General features: G+C 40.2%; 1 protein-coding gene and 1 long non-coding RNA gene across 5 annotated transcripts in view; one reads left to right on the forward strand and one right to left on the reverse strand.

The window, feature by feature from the left end:
• LOC106557569 overlaps positions 1 to 19,576 on the forward strand; it is a 175,540-nt gene that overhangs the window by 9,228 nt on the left and 146,736 nt on the right. The gene's annotated exons all lie outside the window — the stretch shown is intronic.
• LOC119870174 lies at positions 654 to 14,945 on the reverse strand. Its single transcript, XR_005355398.1, has 5 exons — positions 14,663 to 14,945; positions 7,879 to 7,972; positions 5,028 to 5,729; positions 1,888 to 2,048; positions 654 to 1,010 (listed from the first exon to the last, which is right to left on the reverse strand). It is a non-coding gene; the product is annotated as an uncharacterized LOC119870174 (long non-coding RNA).

Genomic DNA, 19,576 nt, shown 5'->3' on the forward strand with positions numbered 1-19,576 from the left:
TATTTATTTATTTATTTATTTATTTATTTATTTATTTATTTAACAGAGCACAAGAGGGCGGGAAGGGAAGCAGGAGGAAGAGACAGAGGGAGAAGCAGACTCCCGCTGAGCAGGGAGCCCGATGCAGACTCCATCCCAGGACTCTGGGATCATGACCTGAGCCAAAGGCAGAGACTCAGCAGACTGAGTCCCCCAGTCCCTGGATCCAGAGCTCTTAATATCCAAATTGCTTCTAACATAGACTCCTGCTACCTGCTACCTGCTTCCTGGCACCCGACCAGGTGTGAGGTTCCAGATGTGTCGCACCCCCTGTGGTGGTATCCACCCAGGTCATCTGGAGCCAATGCACACAGCGGGTCGCAGTCCCTGGTCCCAGCCCTGTGGCCACCCTGCACCTTGACCAGCAGCGGGAGGGGACAGGTGGCAAGGACCTCTCCAGGCCTGGTTCTGGGGGGTTTGGCTCTTTTCATGTTTTTGGTGCTCAGGCTTTTCTCTCGGTGGCTAAGACTGTGTGTCCCCATTCTGTGTAGAGGAGTTAATGACAAGGGAGGCCCACAGATGGCCCAGGACAAACTCAGGGCAGCCTTGAGCCTCTAGAAGACCGGGGCTGCATTGCAGTGCATGTGGACATGGTATTGAAGAAATAATCCCTAGAGAAGAGTCTCTCTGAAGAGTTGATTAATGATATGGTGATATCATAGTTGCATTGAGTGAAAAGCACAAGTTGCCATAGGAGATGATCCTATTATGAATCTTTTCCTGAAGGCTCTTAGATTATCCAAAGGATATTTTTGATCCAAATTTCTTGTATCGGAAACTGCTGTTCCTACTTACTGGTGACCGGGTGATACCGGTGTGATGAGGACCACTGGAATTTTACCTGTGGTTTTCCAAAGCTGCGTCCGCAGCAGGAGCATGTCGGTAACCGAATGGGTGACTAGCTGATTGGGTGCCTGCCATGGGCCAGCTTCCGCGCTGAACACCCATCCCCCGTACCTCTTCACCGCTGCCTTAGGAAGTAAATGCATTAGAAATTAGGAGGGAACAGAACTCGGGTCATTTGCCTGGGATCACCCAGGCAGCAAGACATAAAGCCAGCATGTGCATTTTCCCCTAAATGCTGCCTGGAGGGGCCACCGGGAGAAGGTTCCCCAGCTCAGCTTGCAAGCCACCCTCTCCTGCTGGAACAGAAGCCTTGGATCCTGTTCCTACGGATCCTGTTCCACTTGGTCTATTTTGAAGTGTTGCGCAATGGACTCTTCTCTGTTAGGGATGTGCATCCTTGCTGGACAGTGTGAAATCTTTGAAAAGGTAAGAACCTGGAGGATTTGAAGATGGCAAGGTGGGAATGAAGCAGCCAAAAGACAGCTTAGCTCCACTTCTTCCTCCACTGGGAGCTCTTTCTTTCCAAATACACTGGTTGGTGAGGGAGTTGCTGAGGGTGGAGCAAAAACTTTATCTCTCAGCACCCTGCCCTTGGTGGAGGGCAAATCCACTCCCATCTTTATCTTATCATAGATTTTGGTGTGTTCCTATTTATCTAGGGAGGAGCTCTTAAACAAAACCATTTGTCAAATACCCAATTGGGAAAAAAAAGTATATTGACATCCCTGCTCTCAAGTGATGTATTGATACCACTTTCTGTGGGATTATTACACACTCTATAAACTAGTCTGTTGATACGTTATGCTAATGCTGTTTCGTGTTCATATGAAAGTTGCCAACCATGGGCAGAACTACCTGTTTGTAAACTTTCTTTTTTATCCCTTGAGGGTACATTGAACATTTTCTCCAGATCATATAATACATTTTTTTTGGAGGGGGGAGGTTGTAAATTAGGGAAAAAAAAAAAAAACAGAAAAAAAATAAAACTACTCGAAAACTTACCATCCACAGGTGGCTTTTCTAGATGTTTTGTGCTTCTGTCTATGTCTGTACATCTATAATACTTGGATGCAAATTAGGTGATGATTTTTTTCCCCTCAACATATTAGATCACGGGATAGTCCGGTTTTATTTTAACACTTCCCAGAAGCTATTCAGTGTACCTGTGAAAGGCATAGGGGCTGGATTTAGAATAGGTTTTCCTGGAAAGTAATCAACATTCTCATACAGAAATTGGGCAGTGAAGGATGAAGAAGAAAACCTACAAGTCTCGTTGTTGTATCACGTGGGCAGGAAAGTACTGTTTTCATGACTTTCTATACATTCTCATTCTTTCCATGAAAATGAGTATTTTTGTTCTGTAGTGGTGTCATTGTATTACAAGTCAACACATCACAGAATCACTTCCCATACCAAATAATTATATCACTTTCACTGACTTCTCCTAGAAGCATTTATATTTTCATCACAAAGCAAGGAAAACCACCTTTCTTTTCATTTCACAAAACAAAAATCTATTGTCATAACGCATCATTATTAAAGAAAACATAATCCTCTTAGGTTATCAGAGAGAAAAAAATAGACGTCTAAAATTCCACCATTCTGGAATGATCTCTTTGCTGCACATATTTTCATTTTTTTAACTATGTGTTTTATACCGACAAATATTATTTCTTACAAAGCTGAGTCTATACTATATGCTGTTCTGTTACCAGATTATTCAAATATTTGGTCAGAGATTAACAAGGAATATTTGAGGTTAATTTTTTTAGTATATGCAGAACGATTGTATTACAATACAGCCTTCGAAGTGGAATTACTGGACCGAAGGATTTGTCGTTTCTAAGCTTTTCCATAGGAATGAGCAAACTGATTTGTGCAAAGTTGGTATCGATTTGTTTTTCTCACCGATGACATTTGAGAGGGTCCACATCTGCGTGTCTGGGACAACACTGCGTGCTCTAACGTATTTTTAATATTTGAGCAATTGATAGGTGAAACAGTGCATGCTATTTCATGCTTCTTTGAACACCATATGTATTTTTCTGCTCCCAAATGATCTCTTCATATCCTTTCCCCATTACTCTATTACGGTAGTTTACTTGTCTCTCTCTTTTCAAATTCTTCAAGCCGCTGTATAATAGACATATTTAGGTCTTTGTAGCCCTATGCATGTGTGGGGAACATTTCCTTCAACTTTTCACTTGCCCTTTAAATTATTTATTTATGGGATCTTGAGGGTCCAGGAAATACTGATTTTTTTAATGTCCCTTATTACTTCTGATAAGTGAGCTTGAAAAAAAGCAGCTGGGGAAGGTAAGATTTTGTTTTAATCTTTCAAAAAAAAAAAAAAAAAGGTGGAAAAGGTCATTGACAAGTAACAGCGTGCCCAGCTGGAGGTTCTGTTGCTGTCTTGACTTTTAATGCTCTGCCAACATTTGTAAGTGAGAAAAATCAGATAAACCTTTCTGATGTGGGAATGGCAGGGGTGGTTTCTGACTGAATGGGAGCCTCACCCCTGACTTTAGCTAATAGAATGACCTCCTTTCTCCATGGCTCACCCCTAAATCAGTTAAATCTCCAATAGGGTGTCTCTCACACTTTTCAGAGAATGAGTCTCCTTTTTCCATTTAGATGACTCCCAGTAGGTGTGGACGTTAACACTGTGAGTGTGTGTGTGTGTGTGTGTGTGTGTGTGTAAGTCAGTACAATGTTTGCAAAAGGCCAGGACACAATCCCAGGTTAATGGCATGTCTAAATGTCTGTGCCTGGTATCTAACTAGCTTTTTTAAAAATTATTTTAATCATAATTTCCATGATCACTGTATCAGGATTATGAATACAATTATTTTAGATTTTTTATTTTATTTTATTATTTTTTTTTTATTTTATTATTTTTTTTATTTATCATAGTCACACACAGAGAGAGAGAGAGAGAGAGGCAGAGACATAGGCAGAGGGAGAAGCAGGCTCCATGCACCGGGAGCCCGACGTGGGATTCGATCCTGGGTCTCCAGGATCACGCCCTGGGCCAAAGGCAGGCACCAAACTGCTGCGCCACCCAGGGATCCCTAGATTTTTTTTTTTTTTTTTTAAGTAATCTCTATACACAACCTGGGACATGAACTTACAACCTAGAGGTTAAGAGTCACATGCTTCACTGACTGAGCCAGCCAGGCACCCCCCAATTTTTTTTTTGAGTTTTTATTGATTTATTTATTAGAGAGAGAGAGAGAGAGAGAGAGCAAACACAAGCCGAGGGAGGAACAGAGGAAGAGGGAGAAGCAGTCTTCCCGCTGAGCAGGGAGCCCAACATTAGGCTCCCTCCTAGGATCCCAGGATCATGACCTGAGCCGAAGGCAGAGGCTAAACCAACTGAGCTCCCCAGGGGCCCCCAAAATTATTTTAAAGATTATTGTGCCATGAGGTACAGCAAGGCAGAAAAGGTTCTTCTGCGTTGTGCCCGTACGTTAGTCAGTAGCGTACCTGGCTGGTCCAGGCCAGCTTTCTTTCCCCATCTCTTGTCATCATAATGATTTCAGAACCAGGGTGTTTCACTGATTAGTACCAAGAATGTAATTTAGCCATAGTGACAAGGTCTATGAATGGGTCTAAATGAGGCAACCCAATTCCATTTCTCTAGACTCGCTTTGTTCATGGTGTTTTAATACCTTTGAATCTAAATCTTTGAGATGGTGAATACATTTGCCAAAGGACGGACTGCTTGTGATTGGCACCCAGATACTTCTATGAATGTTACCTAGTTGGTCCCTTACTACAATTAAATTTGGTTTCCTGGTCTATAGGGAGGATATTGAAAGAGGTGTTGAAATGAAAAAGATGAGTGGATAGGTTGGGACAGGTCATTAGATGAGGTGGGAGAGGCAGAAAAGTGGGTAGGAACCCCGTTGTTAGAGCAGACAGGTGGTCTGTGGCAGCCTCGTAGCCAGTGAGTGGAGATTGCAGAAAGAAACATCTTTGAAAGGACAAGGTGGGAACAGGGTCAGAAGAGGCAGGAGAAGGGGAGGTGGGCCGGGACACGGATGGCACCCTGTGGCCTTCACCGGTGTCCCCAAGCTGGGACAGACCACCCAAGTCCTGGGCTGTGTCTCCAGGGTCGCTGTGGGTCCCTCTGCCCCCACCTGCCAACATCTGCGGCTGGAGCAGCATGGAGCCATGAAGACAAAGCTCCTGATGGCATCAGGCTCGTGCCCCAAGTTGTAAATCCCCAGCCTCTCTGTGGTGGGCCTGACGTCCGTTCCTCTGCATTGTATTTGTCAGGCTCAGAGCCCGGAGTCAAGGTGAGGGGAATCAAGGTGCCTGGTGATGGGCCAGGTGATCAAATTTTGGAGCTCCCTTCTCGATACACTACTGTGGGCTGGAAACACTGGTTTCTCCTCTGAAAAATAGAGACACAGTTAGCTCATACGGCCACGGTGAGAATTGAATAAGGTCCTCCTGCAAATGTGCCTGGTGTCATCCGGCCCGCGGCGAGCATGCAGTAAATCTCAGCTGGGGCACTACTCAGCGAAGACTGGCGATTGGTGGCTGCTTCTCAGAGGTGACCGACCACTGCAGGGCCTGCTGCTCATTCCCACAGCTCCGGGACTAGGCTCCGCGAGCAGGATTTAGGTGAGGCACGCTGACACCTGCAATTTCTCTTCCCTAAACTACATGTAAACAAACAAACAGACAAAACAAGTAGTGATGCATAAGCCTCTTTGACAAATATGTATTCGAGTGAAATGAATTACCTTGAGATTCCATATCATCCAACTCCAACATTTTTAGCTGTGTTGTAAAATTCTCAGGACGTTGGCTGGAATAATTCTTTGTGCACAGAGCTGAAAAATGATAGATAATATTTCACTTCACACAACATAAAATTGCTGTATGTTTTACAGATTCTCTTATCTGAAACTTTTGGTAGCACAATCTAGGGAAAAAAATAACCCTGTATTTCTAGCTAAAATGGTCATAAAGAAAAATCGCAAGCCTGCCATTTTTTTTCTTTCTTTTTTTTTTTTTTAAAGATTTTATGTAGGTAGCTATGTGTGTATGTCTTTATTTAGACAGAGAATGAGTAGGGGGATGGGCAAAGAGAGAGCAAAAATCTCAAGCAGACTGCGCTCTGAGCAAGGAGCCCAACGCAGGGCTCCATCTCATAACCCTCAGATGGTGACCTGAGCTGAAACCAAGAGTTGAATGCTCAATTGGCTGAGCTACCCAGGCACCCTCAAACCTGTCAGGATTCTAAGTGTACGTTTCCCTGGAAGGTTAACGTGGGTCAGATTTAGTGGATAACCAGGTGGCGGCACAGCACGACTTGGTCCCAGGATAGCTAGCGAAGGCTGTGATGCTAGAGGATTCAAAATGCTGACAAAATTTCCTGTAATTTAAAAAGATTACTTAAATGAAACTCCATATTTTCACTGGAAACCATCAAGTTAATTTCCAGATGGTGATTTTTTTTTCAAAAAGTTAATCTCTCCTTGCAACCTGGACCCATGATGAGAGAAAGATGGTCGTGATTGTTTAGTTTATGAAAAGTTAGAATCATGCCATGTTGTGCTAGGGCAGCAATTCTTTGTGTGTGTGTTTTTTTTTTTTTTTCCTAAAAAGTGTAAGGCTGGGGGTGCCTGGGCGACTCAGTTGGTTGAGCGCCTGACTCTTGATTTCTGCTCAGGTCATGTCTCAGGGTCGTGAGATCGAGCCCTGTGTCAGGTTCCATGCTCAGCGGAGAGTCTGCTGGAGATTCTCTCTCTCTCCTTTTGCTCCTCCTCGTTCCCCCACTGCCGACAAATAAATAAGTAAAATCTTTTTTAAAAAGGTGCAATGCTGTTTACTCACTCTTAGGAAATACAAGATACAAAGTATTCATAGAAAATCCTTGTTGATTTTATTATTGAATTTTTGCCTCAAATAAAATGTTTCCTGTGCAGTTATATAGCAATGATCACGCTGTTTTTATTGTTTGTGTTGTGATGGTATCTAGTCTGTGAAATTTATGAGAACTTCTGCTATACCATCTGCCGGATAATGAGGTTGCTCTAAATACATAGATGGCTTCTTTATAAATGACCATTCCAACATTTGGACAAATTATAAAGACCGATATCCCATCCCCTGACATAGTGATGTAGGAATGATTCAGAAGACAGATTCTTGTTCCGTCTTTCTAGGACTTGGTAGCTTTCCTAATGTTATGCATAATTCAACAAGAAGTGTAAATAAACTAGATGAACGAAATTCAAATTTTACAGAGGAGTTCTCTGATTCAGTAAATGACAAATAAAACAAATTCCAGGATGGAGACTGAAAATTACAAAAACATTATTTCCTTCCATATTAATTTGTAATTCTGATGTAATTCCAAACAAAATGTGAATGAATTGTTTTGAGAAATTTCACAAATTTATTTTAACATATAGCTTAGAGATAAGTGGGCAAAAGAGCTAAGCAAATCTGCGAATTTTGAAAAGAAGAGTAGTAAAGTGAATTTAACCCACCAGAATGCACACACAAGCACGTGCGCATACATATGTACACACACATACAGCCCACCACCCAACAAAATGTTCTTTTGTAAGACTGTTTAGACAAAAATGTAACATATTACATAGAATTAGCATAGTATGGCTTAATGTAATGCATGACTCCCAAATCAGTCTTCGTACATGTAAAAAAAAGAAAAAAAATCTCCTTCCTTTTAAAAATCTTTCTAGCAACAAGTCCAAATGTAATGTACTTTTTCCATGGAAAGGTCTACTCTTTGATTTAATCTACCCCAATGCTGACACATTCATCGTGGGGGTATTTGGTATAAAAGAAAGCACAGTTTTCAGTTGTGAGTAATTAGCATTGTGTAAACACATTCTTGAGGATGGGAGCATAACAATAAAGTATTTAAAATTACCACTAAGTCTTTCCCAAATAAAATGAGTCAGTGAGTAAACTGTTCAGTCCTACCAAGTTTGGTAACGAGGTACTAACTTCGTGACGTACAGCAGCTTCTCGAGAATGTGTTGTACTCAGGAGGGCCCTGTGTGATCAGTCTGGCCTTGAAGCTTCTCTGGTTTCCTTCAAACTGTTTGCATATACGTACACAATACAATAATAACATGTAAGTGCTATAATTTTTTTCATCCATAGATGTACACATTTTAATATATAAAGGTGTTTGATAGAGGTTTTTTAAAGATTTTATTTATTTATTTGAGAGAAAGAACATGAGCAAAGAGGGACAGCAGAAGGAGAAGGAGAAGCAGACTCTCCGCTGAGCAGGGAGCCTGACGTGAGGCTCCATCCCAGGACCCCGGGATCATGACTGGAGCCAAAGACACGTGCTTATCCAACTGCACCCCCCAGGTGCCCCGATACAGATTTCTTGACCACGGTCTCTAAAGTGAAAGCCCAAAGAAAGCAGAGAGTGTATTCAATTTTTGAACTATATTTTAATATTACATAAGGCTCTCTTGAACCCAAGAAGACACCAAGAGGGCATAGGCACTGGGGCACTGATTCACTAATTGGCCACTCTGGCAGTCTGGAAGCACACCCACAAGTGTTTAACCCCGGCTGGGGTTAAGTGCAAGAAATACTGGCTCATTCTGGGTGGTAATTCGCTGAGGCCGTTTATGTCTTACTCACCCTACCATGGAAGGGAGCTTAGACTTTAGCAAGGCCGCGTAAAGAACACAGTAGATGGGACAGTTTCACATGCCATATATACACCACTGGATTTTGGGGACTGTAGCAATTAACTGATCTTAGGGTGGAAAATGGAGATTATCATTGTTTTTTTTTTTCCATCCACTTACTCACCTTTGCAGCAACCATTTCTACAGGTTGAATGTCTTCCAGCCAAGAGCTGAAGACACAGAGGTCAACAAGACCCACTCCCTTTCCCAGGTCACTGGCAGCAGTGAGTCAGGACTGTTCTAGGGAAGAGTGGGGAGCAGGCGGCCTGGAGAGAAGCTGAGGGTGTGGAGGGCAGTGATTGGGGAGGCTTCCAGAGGAGTGAGCACAGAACTGCCATGAACAGGTGTTGGGAAAATCAGGGGGTCCAGGGAAGAGCGCGGCGAGGAACCTGGCCACTGCATGTGGCTGGGCCTCAGGTGCTGGGTCTGAGAAGCTACACCATGACCAGCTCTTGTCTTCCCCGCCCAGGCTCCCCCTGCGCCACCGCACATCCCACCTTCTAGGCTGGCAGGGGGTCTTTCCTCTTGTATGGAGCCTCCCCAAGACATCCACACGGGGAACTCTCTCCCTCCTAAATGCATCCTTTCAGATCCCACAGGTACAAGCCAACCCCTGGCTTACAGTTACAGCCCTCCTGCCATTTGCCACACTCGGTCCCTCTTTCTGACTCTACCTTTTCTTTTTCTGGAGCACTTTCTACTTTCTCCTGTACTGTTAAAATTTTGGACTCATTCTGTTGCATATTTATATTTGTCTTCACCTGCTAAAATGGAAGCACCTGGGAGCAAGATCTCTGTTGGGTTCTATCTACCAATGTATTTCAAACACGTAAGTGATACTCAGCACATCGTAGGTGCACTGCAAATATTAGTTGAATGAATGAAAACCTTACATAGTTCAGGCAGTCTTCTGAAGAGATGGAAAACGTAGTTTTAGAGCTATTCAGCTGGGACTCGTAGGGGAAGTCCCCAAACCACTGTTGTCACAGCAGCACTGCCATAGTTACTAACTACGATTTGGACCAGGAATTGATTCTTCACTGTCCCCACTGAGAAGACATCTTCACCATCAACCATGAAGGGGTGGCTCTTAGGTCCTGTCAGTCACTCACTTCTTGGTGGATTTTACCTAATTGGCAGAAGCCAGGTGGCCCTAGTAGTTTTAGTGTCAGGAAAACCTGCAAATGTGGTTTTGGAATCACTGAAGTCAGGATGGTAGGGGATCAGAATGGGAACGAGTGGGCAAATTGTTGTAGTTCTGCCCTATGGGATGCTATTTTACTTCATGAGCCTGGCCCTTGCTCTGTAGGGTGGGTGCTGTGCTGGTTGTCCTGTCAGGTGTGTTTCATGTCCATTTTCTCAGTTAAATTTTATACCAAACTCTTGAAGTTTGAATTCATTGTTGTTAGCATTTTAAAAATAAGAAAACACTGAAAGAGGTCCAGTCATTTCCTAAGGGAAAACCACATAAGTTAGTAAGTTGTAAAATCAAGTTTTGAACTCAGACAATTTCATTTTAGGGTCCGTGCTGGCTATGTAAGCTACCTACATTCTGCTTCTGCTTACTTGTAACAAGAGAAGAAAATTTGCGCCTTGCGCCTCCTAATCAGGCTATGAGGCACTTGGAGTTTCTTGATCAAACAACCCTATGCAGACCCAACCAACTCTAAGCAAAGTCCTAAAGGTGGCAGAGTTGATTTTGGAAGCATTTGGGTGTCCACAGACTTCTGTATTCTGTTAAAACTGGGCTCATCTGCAGACTCCGGTATTGACAAAAGATAGACAAATAGACCATTAGAAATTGACTTGTTCATTTATAGACCACTCGAAGGAGAGTTGACACAGCAGGCCAATAGGGGAAAGACTGGCTTCTTAGTAAATGATAATATTTGACTTTTGGTTATCCATCCAGAAAACCAAAATCCCATCTAATTTGATCCCACCTCACATCACATACAAAAATCAATTCCAAATTGATTAAAGTCTTAGATATAAAAATAAAACTTGAAATTTTAGAACAATGCAGAAAGGAGTATTGGCATAATGATGAGATTTGGGAAGTATTTTTTAAAAAGACAAAAAATGCATGCCATTAGGCAAAATATTGAGACATTTGACTATATTCAATTTAAAAAATGCTGCTTATCATAAAAAATTAAGACAAGTCATAATTTACAAGAAAATATTCAAAACACAAGAAATCAACAAGTGTTTAGAGTCATATATATATATACATATATAATATAGTGGATATATATATATATATATATAGTGTATTTTTCCGTGTGTGTGTGTGTGTGTGTGTGTGTGTGTGTGTAAAACTGACAAAGGAGTAAGGGGATAAAAGACACAAAGAGGCCTTGCATAGAGGATTGCATTAGGGTCTTCTGTGAACCTTAAATTCACTAATAATACTTAATACAAGACAAGATTTAAAAACCTATCATCTGAAGGCTCTGGGGACGAGACAAGAATAAGCAGGCTTTGGAGTTGAATGTGAGGCAAGTGATGGGTACAGAGCACATTTCCACTTTTTTTTTTTACCAGCTTCTACAATGAAGGAATATTCCATTGAGGAGCAGATACCCTGGGCGAGTAGGACTCTGGTTGGGGACCCAGGGAAAGAAGCCTAGAGTAGCTAATACAAGCTGGAGAAGGACAGAACAGAAGGAGGGTGACAAAGAAGAGATATCTGATTGTAACTCTAAGCCAAGGCTCCAGCTCAACTCTGAGCCCCATTTGCACAGGGAAGCCTGATTGCAGCCACAATACACACTGAAGTACAATCTTGTGTCTCTGGGGTGACACCAGTGTGACACTCTACACACCAGAGTCTGGTGAAGTCACTGGCTTGCTAAGACAGGCATGTCTACACTGTTCTGAAAAATGAAAAAGTATTCAGAATATATGCAGCCTAGTGGGTACAATTCCAAATTACTTGATCTACGAAGATCCAAGAAAATGTGACCTCATCTCAAAGGAAAAGACAATTAATTGATGCCAGCTCTGAGATGACCTCAGGTTGGAATTATCAGATAAGAACTTTATTTATTTTTTCAAGTTTTTATTTAAATTTCAGTTAGTTAACACACAGTGTAATACTAGTTTCAGGTGTAGACTTTAGTGACTCATCACTTACAAATAGCAGGTGCTCATCAGAAGTGCTCTTCCTTCATCTGCATCACCTATTTCATCCATCCTCCCCTCCCCCACTAACTCTCCTCCAGCAAGCCTCAGTTTGTTCTCTATAATTAAGAGTCTAAATCCCCAATTATCTCTCCCATTAGAAATGACAAATACCCACCATTTGCTTCAACGTGGATGGAACTGGAGGGTATTATGCTGAGTAAAGTAAGTCAATTGGAGAAGGACAAGCATTATATGTTCTCATTCATATGGGGAATATAAATAATAGTGAAAGGGAATATAAGGGAATGGAGAAGAAATGTGTGGGAAATATCAGAAAGGGAGACAGAACATAAAGACTCCTAACTCTGGGAAATGAACTAAGGGTGGTGGAAGGGGAGGAGAGCAGGGGGTGGGGGTGAATGGGTGACAGGCACTGAGGGGGGCACTTGACGGGATGAACACTGGGTGTTATTCTGTATGTTGGCAAATTTGAACTCCAATAAAAAATAAATTTATTATTAAAAAAAGAGTCTATCATATAAGAACTTTAAAGTCATATTAAAACTATGCTTGGTGTGTTAAGGAAAATACACTCACAGCAAATGAAAGGTCAGAAAATGACAATAAGGAAATAGAGAATATGAAGATGACCAAATGGAAAATATAGAACTGATAAATAAAATACCTGTGATAATAAATTCATCAGAGGAACATAATTGCAAACTAGAGAGAACTGAAAAAAGATCTGTAAGCTTGAAGATAGATCCCATAGAAAATATCAAGGTTGAAGATGGGAGGGAAAAAAATTGATGAGATCTTAGGGGACTGTGTAATAGGAGTGTTAGAAGGAAAGGTGACGGAAGGCCAGAGGAATCTTAGAACAAAAGGAGAATGAGAATGAGACAAAAATATTTGAGGAGATGATGGTCAGAGCCTTCCCAAATTTGGTGAAAGATGTAATTGACAGATTCAGGAATCTCAGTGAACCCCAAATAGGATAAAATCAAAAGAGAATCATCATGAGGCACATCATGGGAAAACTGCTGAAATTCAAACATCAGGAGAAAATATCTTGATATCACAAGAAAAAAATGACAAGCCCTACATGAGGGTTGATCTCCATCAGCATGAATTTCTTATCAGAATCCAGGGAGGCCATGGAAAACATGTGGAAAACATTTTACATTGGTAAAAGAAGAAACAATAGACATATTAACTCAGAGTTCAATGTCCAGTAAAAATACCCTCTTAAAAAGAGGAACAAATGAAGATAATTTTCAGAAAAAGATAAACCAAGGAATCCATTACCATGAGACTTGCACTCCACGAATCACTAAAGAGTTGCTCCCACTGAAGGAAAGTCTTGCCAGAGGAAACCTGGGTCTTTAGGAATAAATGAAAACCATTGCAAGTGGGGAGTTTGGGGGCAACCACAAAAGGCATTATTTCTCGGTTTCTTTAAAAGCATATGATTTTATATTTTTTACTTTTTATATGCTTTTTTAAAGTAAATAACAAAATCTTGTGGAACTTCTAATTATGTGTGTAATACATACAATAAGTAGAGTATAAAAAAGTAGTTGGAGAGGGTAAGTGGTTAATATGGTTGCATATTTCTGTATTTTATGTTAAGGGTACAAATCCACTCTCAAGTAGCCTGAAAAGTTAAAGATGTATACTGTAATCCCTAGAGCAACCATTTAAAAGTGCAAATCTGTACAGCTAAAAAGCCAACTTTTTTTTTTTTTTCAAAATAGGAGTTTGAAACATTTATGGGATCTAAAAGAGACGAACAAAGTGGGAAGAGAGAAACAGAAAACAGAGGGAATAACAAACAACTTAATAAAATGGTAGACTTAGGCCATATCAATAATTACATTAAATGGTAGTGGATTAAAACACTCCATTTAAAAGGCAGAGATCAGGACGGATAATGAAGGAAGAACCACTGTTTGCTGTCTGTAAAAAATGATTTGCTTTAAATACACGCAGTAGTTGAAAGGAAATGGATAGAAAGAAGAATGCTATCTAAATAATAAGCATATCGGGCTGGAATTGCTATGCTAATAGCTAATACATGCATTTTCAAGACTGAAATCTTTATCAGATGTAACTCCAAATTGATCAAAGGATCAGTTCATCAGTACGTCACAGAAAACATTTATCTCTGTATGTATCTACTCAGAGAACCTCAAAATACATGAAGGGAAAGTACCTACAGCATTACAGAGAGTAACAGGGAATTCCACAAACATAGTAGGAGATTAAAAAAAAAAACTTTTTTAGCGACTCACAGAACAACTAGACAAAATTTAATAAAGACATGGACACTCTGAGTAAATCTATTATTCTCCATGATCTAATTGATACAGAACACTATATCCCAAAACTACAGAATATACTTCAAGTGCATGTGGTATGTTTATCAAAGTAAATTGTACACATTGGGCCACCAAACCAGTCTGGAGGAATTTAGAAGTTTTGAAACTAGACACAATTTGGTCTCTGACTACAACAGAATTAAAGTAGAAGTCGATGATAAGTTAATTTGAAAACTCCCGAATATTTGGAAAATATAATACTACACTTCCTCTTTTTAAACTTTTTTTAAAAGTTTTTATTTTTAAGTAATCTCCATGAAACATGGGGCTCAAACTTAGAATCCCAAGATTAAGAGTCACATGCCACCAGTCAGGTTCCCCTCAAAACACCAAACTTCTAAATAATCCATAGTCAAAGGAAAAATCACAAAGGAAATGAGAAAATATTGAACTGAATGATAAGTAAAAGACATTAGTATTTGTGGGATGCACACTGTTTATAGGGAAATTTATAGCTCTAAATGTTTATTTAAGAAAAGAAGAAAGTTCTAGATTTAGTGGCCCATGGTTCCACTTTAAGAAGATAGGAAAACAAATAAACAAACATGTGAGAACATTATTACTCACCAGAGAGATATTGGATTCAAAGTACAGTGGGCCAGGGGCACCTGGGTGTCTCAGCGGTTGAGTGTCTTGGCTTAGGTCACAACGATCCTGGGATCCTGGGTTGGAGTCCTGCATTGGGCTCCCCGCAGGGATCCTGCTTCTCCCTTTGCCTGTGTCTCTGCCTCTCTGTGTCTCTCATGAATAAACAAATAAAATTATAAAAACAAACAAACAAAAAACCCAAAGTACAGTGGGCCACCACCATACACCCATTAGAATGGGTAAAATTTAGAACACTGAGTGTATCAAATATTGGTCAAGTAGTAGAGGAAGTGGAACTCATTCTCTCTTGGCGCAAATGCAAAATGGGGCAGTCACTTCGGAGAATTATTTGGCAGTTTCTTAAAAGTCAAATGCCCATCTGTATGTGGAGAAATCAGAACTGTCATGCACAGCCAGGGGAAATGTATAAAGTGATACAGCTGCATTTGAAAACTATCTTGTCAATTCCTCAAAATGTTAAACACAAAGCTGCAATAAATCCATCAGCTCCCCTCCTACATAAATACTCATGAAAAATGAAAACAATTCCACACAAAATATTCATACAGCATTATACAGAATAGCCAAGAGTAGAAACAACTGAAATATCTATCAACTAAGGAATGAATAGATAAAACATGGTACGGCCACTACAGTGGAACATTATTAGGCAATAAAAAGGAATGAGGAATGATCCATTCTACAACATGGATGAGCCTTGCAAATGTTATGTTAAGTGAAGGAAGCCAGTCACAAAATATCACAAATTGGTCACATATAATTCCACTTATATGAGATATCCCAAATAGGCACATTATCTATAGAGATAGGAAGTAGACTGGTGGTTGCCTGGAGTTGGGGGTTTGGCAAAATGCATAGCCTTCTTATAGATACAGCACCTTTTTGGAGTGATGAAAATATTATAAAATAGATTTGCCCATTTTTGTGAATGAGAAATAGTGGAATTGTGTACTTTAAAAGGGTGAATCATATGCTGTGTGAATTATAGCTCCATAAAGCTACTCTGTTATTGTGATTTATAAATAAAAAATATCTACTGTGTCTCAGTACCCCATCCCATTTCTTGAATTCCAGGGGAACCAGCCATGTGATTAGATGGTTGGAACTCCCAGCCCCAGTCTCCAAACTCCAGGGTGGGGAGAGGGGCTGGAGGTTGAGTTAACCATCAGTGATCAATAATTTAATCAATCATGCTTGTGTAATGAAGCCTCCACAAAATACCCAAAGGATGTGGTTTGGAGAGCTTCCAGGTTGGTGAACATGGAGTGCTGGGGTGGAAAGGTGTGCCCTGAAGGGATGTGGAAACTGCGCTCTATCCCCATACCTTGTTCTGAGCATCTTTTCCACCTGGCTGGTCTTCTGTTGTATATTTCATAATAAGCTGGTAATTTAGTAAGCAAACTTTTCCTGAGTTCTGTGAGAATTGCTAGCAAATCATCATCATGGGACACCTGGGTGGCTCAGTAGTTGGGTGTCTGCCTTCAGTTCAGGGGGTGACCCTGGAGTTCTAGGATCGAGTCCCATATTGAGGTCCCACAGGAAGCCTGCTTCTCCCTCTGCCTATGTCTCTACCTCTCTCTGTGTATCTCTCATGAATAAAAAAAAAAAAAAAACTTTTGGGGGGGATCTCCACAGTCTATAACAGGTCAGAGGCATGGGTGGCAACCTAGACTCACATTGGTGTCTGAAGTGGGGCAGTCTTGTGGGCCTGAGCCCTCCACCTGTGGGATCTGGTGCTCTTTCTAGGTAGGCAGTGTCAGAATGGAGTTGAAGCGTAGGACACGCCGTCAGTGCTTGCAGACACCTGCAGACGTGCGTGGGGTGTGAAGCGTATCCACAGACATGGAGTAGAGAAGTATTCTGAGTATGGAGAAACAGATTTTCCTCTCAGTTATATTAAAAAAGTGTCCATCTACCATATAACCCAGGCTTTCACATTTAGGTATTCGCCAAAGAAAGACAACGCGTGGCCACAGGAAAGCATATATATCAAAACTCATAATGTCTTTATTCCCAATAACCAAAAATTGTAAACAATCCATGTCCATTAACGTATGAATGGATAAACAAAAAGTGGTGATGTATTCACAAAACGGAGTACTACTCAGCAATAAAAAGGAATGGATAACCCACAACAACTTCAGTCAATCTCAGAATGATCATTGTGGCGGAAAGAAGCCAGGCACCCAAAGGTGTGTGGTGTTTGATTCCACTTTGGTAAAACACAAACCAGTCTGTAGTGATTGTTGAAGGGACCGTCGACCGATCCAGAGGGAGAGGTCTTTTGGGAAAGGGGAGATGCTCTGTATCTTAATGTGGTGGTGGCTTCATGGCTGTAAATGACTAGTGAGAGTCATTAAATGAAGGCCACACCATCACATGTGAAAATAGGTTCACTCTCATTAGTAACTACTGAGATACACACGCAAATTAAAAGAGGATGGCTTTTTCTTCTGACCAAATTGGCAAGAATAACCAGTTTGACAATACATGCCCTAGAAAAGGGGTGTATGTATACAAATGTTGATAGCTGCATGGCTTGTAGTAGAAAAAAAGATAAAAACAACTGAGTCCAAACGTCTACTTTTAGGCAAATGTAAAATAATGTGTAGTTTATTTAAACTGTAAATATACACATGAATGAAAGTTAATGGACTACTTGTTTATGTATCCACACAGATGTTCTCCAACACCTGATGTTAGGCAAAATAAATTACGTAGAATAAATTCCATTTATATAAATTCTGATAACATCCAAATGAAGCAACATATTGTTTAGAGGTATATACCACATCTGGAAAAACCTGAAGTACAAATACTACGATAATAAATAAAATTTGAGGTGGTGGTTACTTGTGGGAATAGGGAGTATATGTGATGGAGGGTAAGAAGGGTTTTTCAAAATTCTTCAATAGTGTTTCCTTGGTGCCTCTGGGTAGAGTATACTTGGGTATTCTTTTACCATTATTATTTAAACCAAACATACGAAGTTAGGAGAGATTTCTTTTTTTAGTTTATGAAAAAAAAAACAGATGTGAGAAATCAAATTTATCAAATTGATATACATTTTTTTTGTCCAGTGCAAATTTTTTTTAAAGTGTTGGGACAGGATCCATGAGCAGAAAGGGCAGAAAGGAAAATGAAGAGAGCTTGATTATAAACTCTCTGTGTGTGTGTGTGTGTGTGTGTGCAAAACAAATTTATCTATTTGAAAGGGGAATAAGAAAATGTACTATGCCCAACAAAAAGAAATGAGAAAAAAAATTTAATATTGAATATAGGAAACATGAAAAAAATGATAAAGATAAATTTTAATATAATTTCAATTATAATACATGTATTTGTGTCACATTCAATAAAATTATTGGCTTACAGATTTGATGAGGGAAAAAGATCTAGCATTATGTGACCTATAATTGATATAAAAATATTCAGACAGATTGAAAATTACAGTATGGAAACATGGAGGTACATTGAGCAAAAATAAAGCAAATGGGGGCACCTGGGGGGGCTCAGTTGTTTAAGCTTTTCCCTTCAGCTCTGGTCATGATCTCAGGGTCCTGGGATCAAGCCCCATATTGGGCTCTCTGCTCAGCTGGTAATCTACCTCTCTCTCCCTCTGCTCGTGTTCTCTCTCTCTCTCAAATAAATAAATAAAATCTTTAAATATAATAAAGCAAATGAATGAAAGGGCAATTTTAAGAGGAAATACAATTTAATTCAAGACAATCATAACAGACAAAGAAAAATGTAATATACTGGAAAAATTAATTAAAGATAGAATATTTATGAATGATATAGCTTAAAAATTCAGAAAGCAACTATTGATAAAATTTCAGGGAAAAGAGATTTTATTTAGAGATTTTAATACATTTGTTGGGAAATTTTCCATTCACGTGTACAAAAAAGTGCAAAGCACACTAATAATGCACTATACAGCAATTTCATGTTTGTGTATATGTTATGTGTGTGTGTGCGCAAATGCACATACACATATGCACTGTATATAACTTTACATATAAAAATAGAAATCCATACTCTGCAGCCCATCTGGAACATTTACCCAAAAGATTATGTAGCAGGCTACTCTGCTTATCTCAATACATTTATAGGAAAAAAGTAGCAGTCTAAGCTTGCTGCAAATGTAATCAAATTAGACCTAACTAATAAATGAAGCTAAAGAAAACCCCTTGTTTCAAAAACTTAAAATCATATTACCAAAACACCCCTAGGATTAAAGAGGAAATCCTAAGAATAGTACCGAAAATTGAATGACCGAGAGACCATTATGTAGCAAAATGCGAGGGGCAGTGGGAAACGATGCTCAGGTGGAAGGTTATACATGTACCTGTGTACACAGAGAAGCCTGAAAGCCAGCTGAATTTTCGACTCAAAAAGCCGGAATAAAAAATAAAAATCAGCAAAATCAAACAAGAAAGAAAGGAACTATGAGGACAGAAATCCATAAAATAGGACCACTACAAAAGCTGAGTCTCTGTAAAGATGAATAATTAAATCTCCAGCTGATGAGAAGAGAGAGAAAATGCAAACAAAAGCTCAGAGCAAGAAAGAGAGAATTGCAGTCACAAAAGGATATTTAGCCAAGAATGCAAGGAAATTGTAAAGATTTCACCCTCAGAAAGTCTAGCAAATAATTTATCTCAAGAACTGCAGGACGAGAGCCCCAGTATCATTTCCACAGACGAAGAAAATATATTCAAATCTATTTATCATTTAAAAATCCTCCCCAGAGACGCTTGGGTGGCTTTGTGTTGAGCATCTGCCTTTGGCTCAGGGCGTGATCCTGGGGTCCTGGAATCGAGTCCTGCATTGGGTTCCCTGCAGGGAGCCTGCTTCTCCCTCTGCCTGTGT

The sequence above is a fragment of the Canis lupus genome, chromosome 2 (assembly GCF_011100685.1).
Source record: "Canis lupus familiaris isolate Mischka breed German Shepherd chromosome 2, alternate assembly UU_Cfam_GSD_1.0, whole genome shotgun sequence".
NCBI classification, from domain to species: domain Eukaryota; kingdom Metazoa; phylum Chordata; class Mammalia; order Carnivora; family Canidae; genus Canis; species Canis lupus.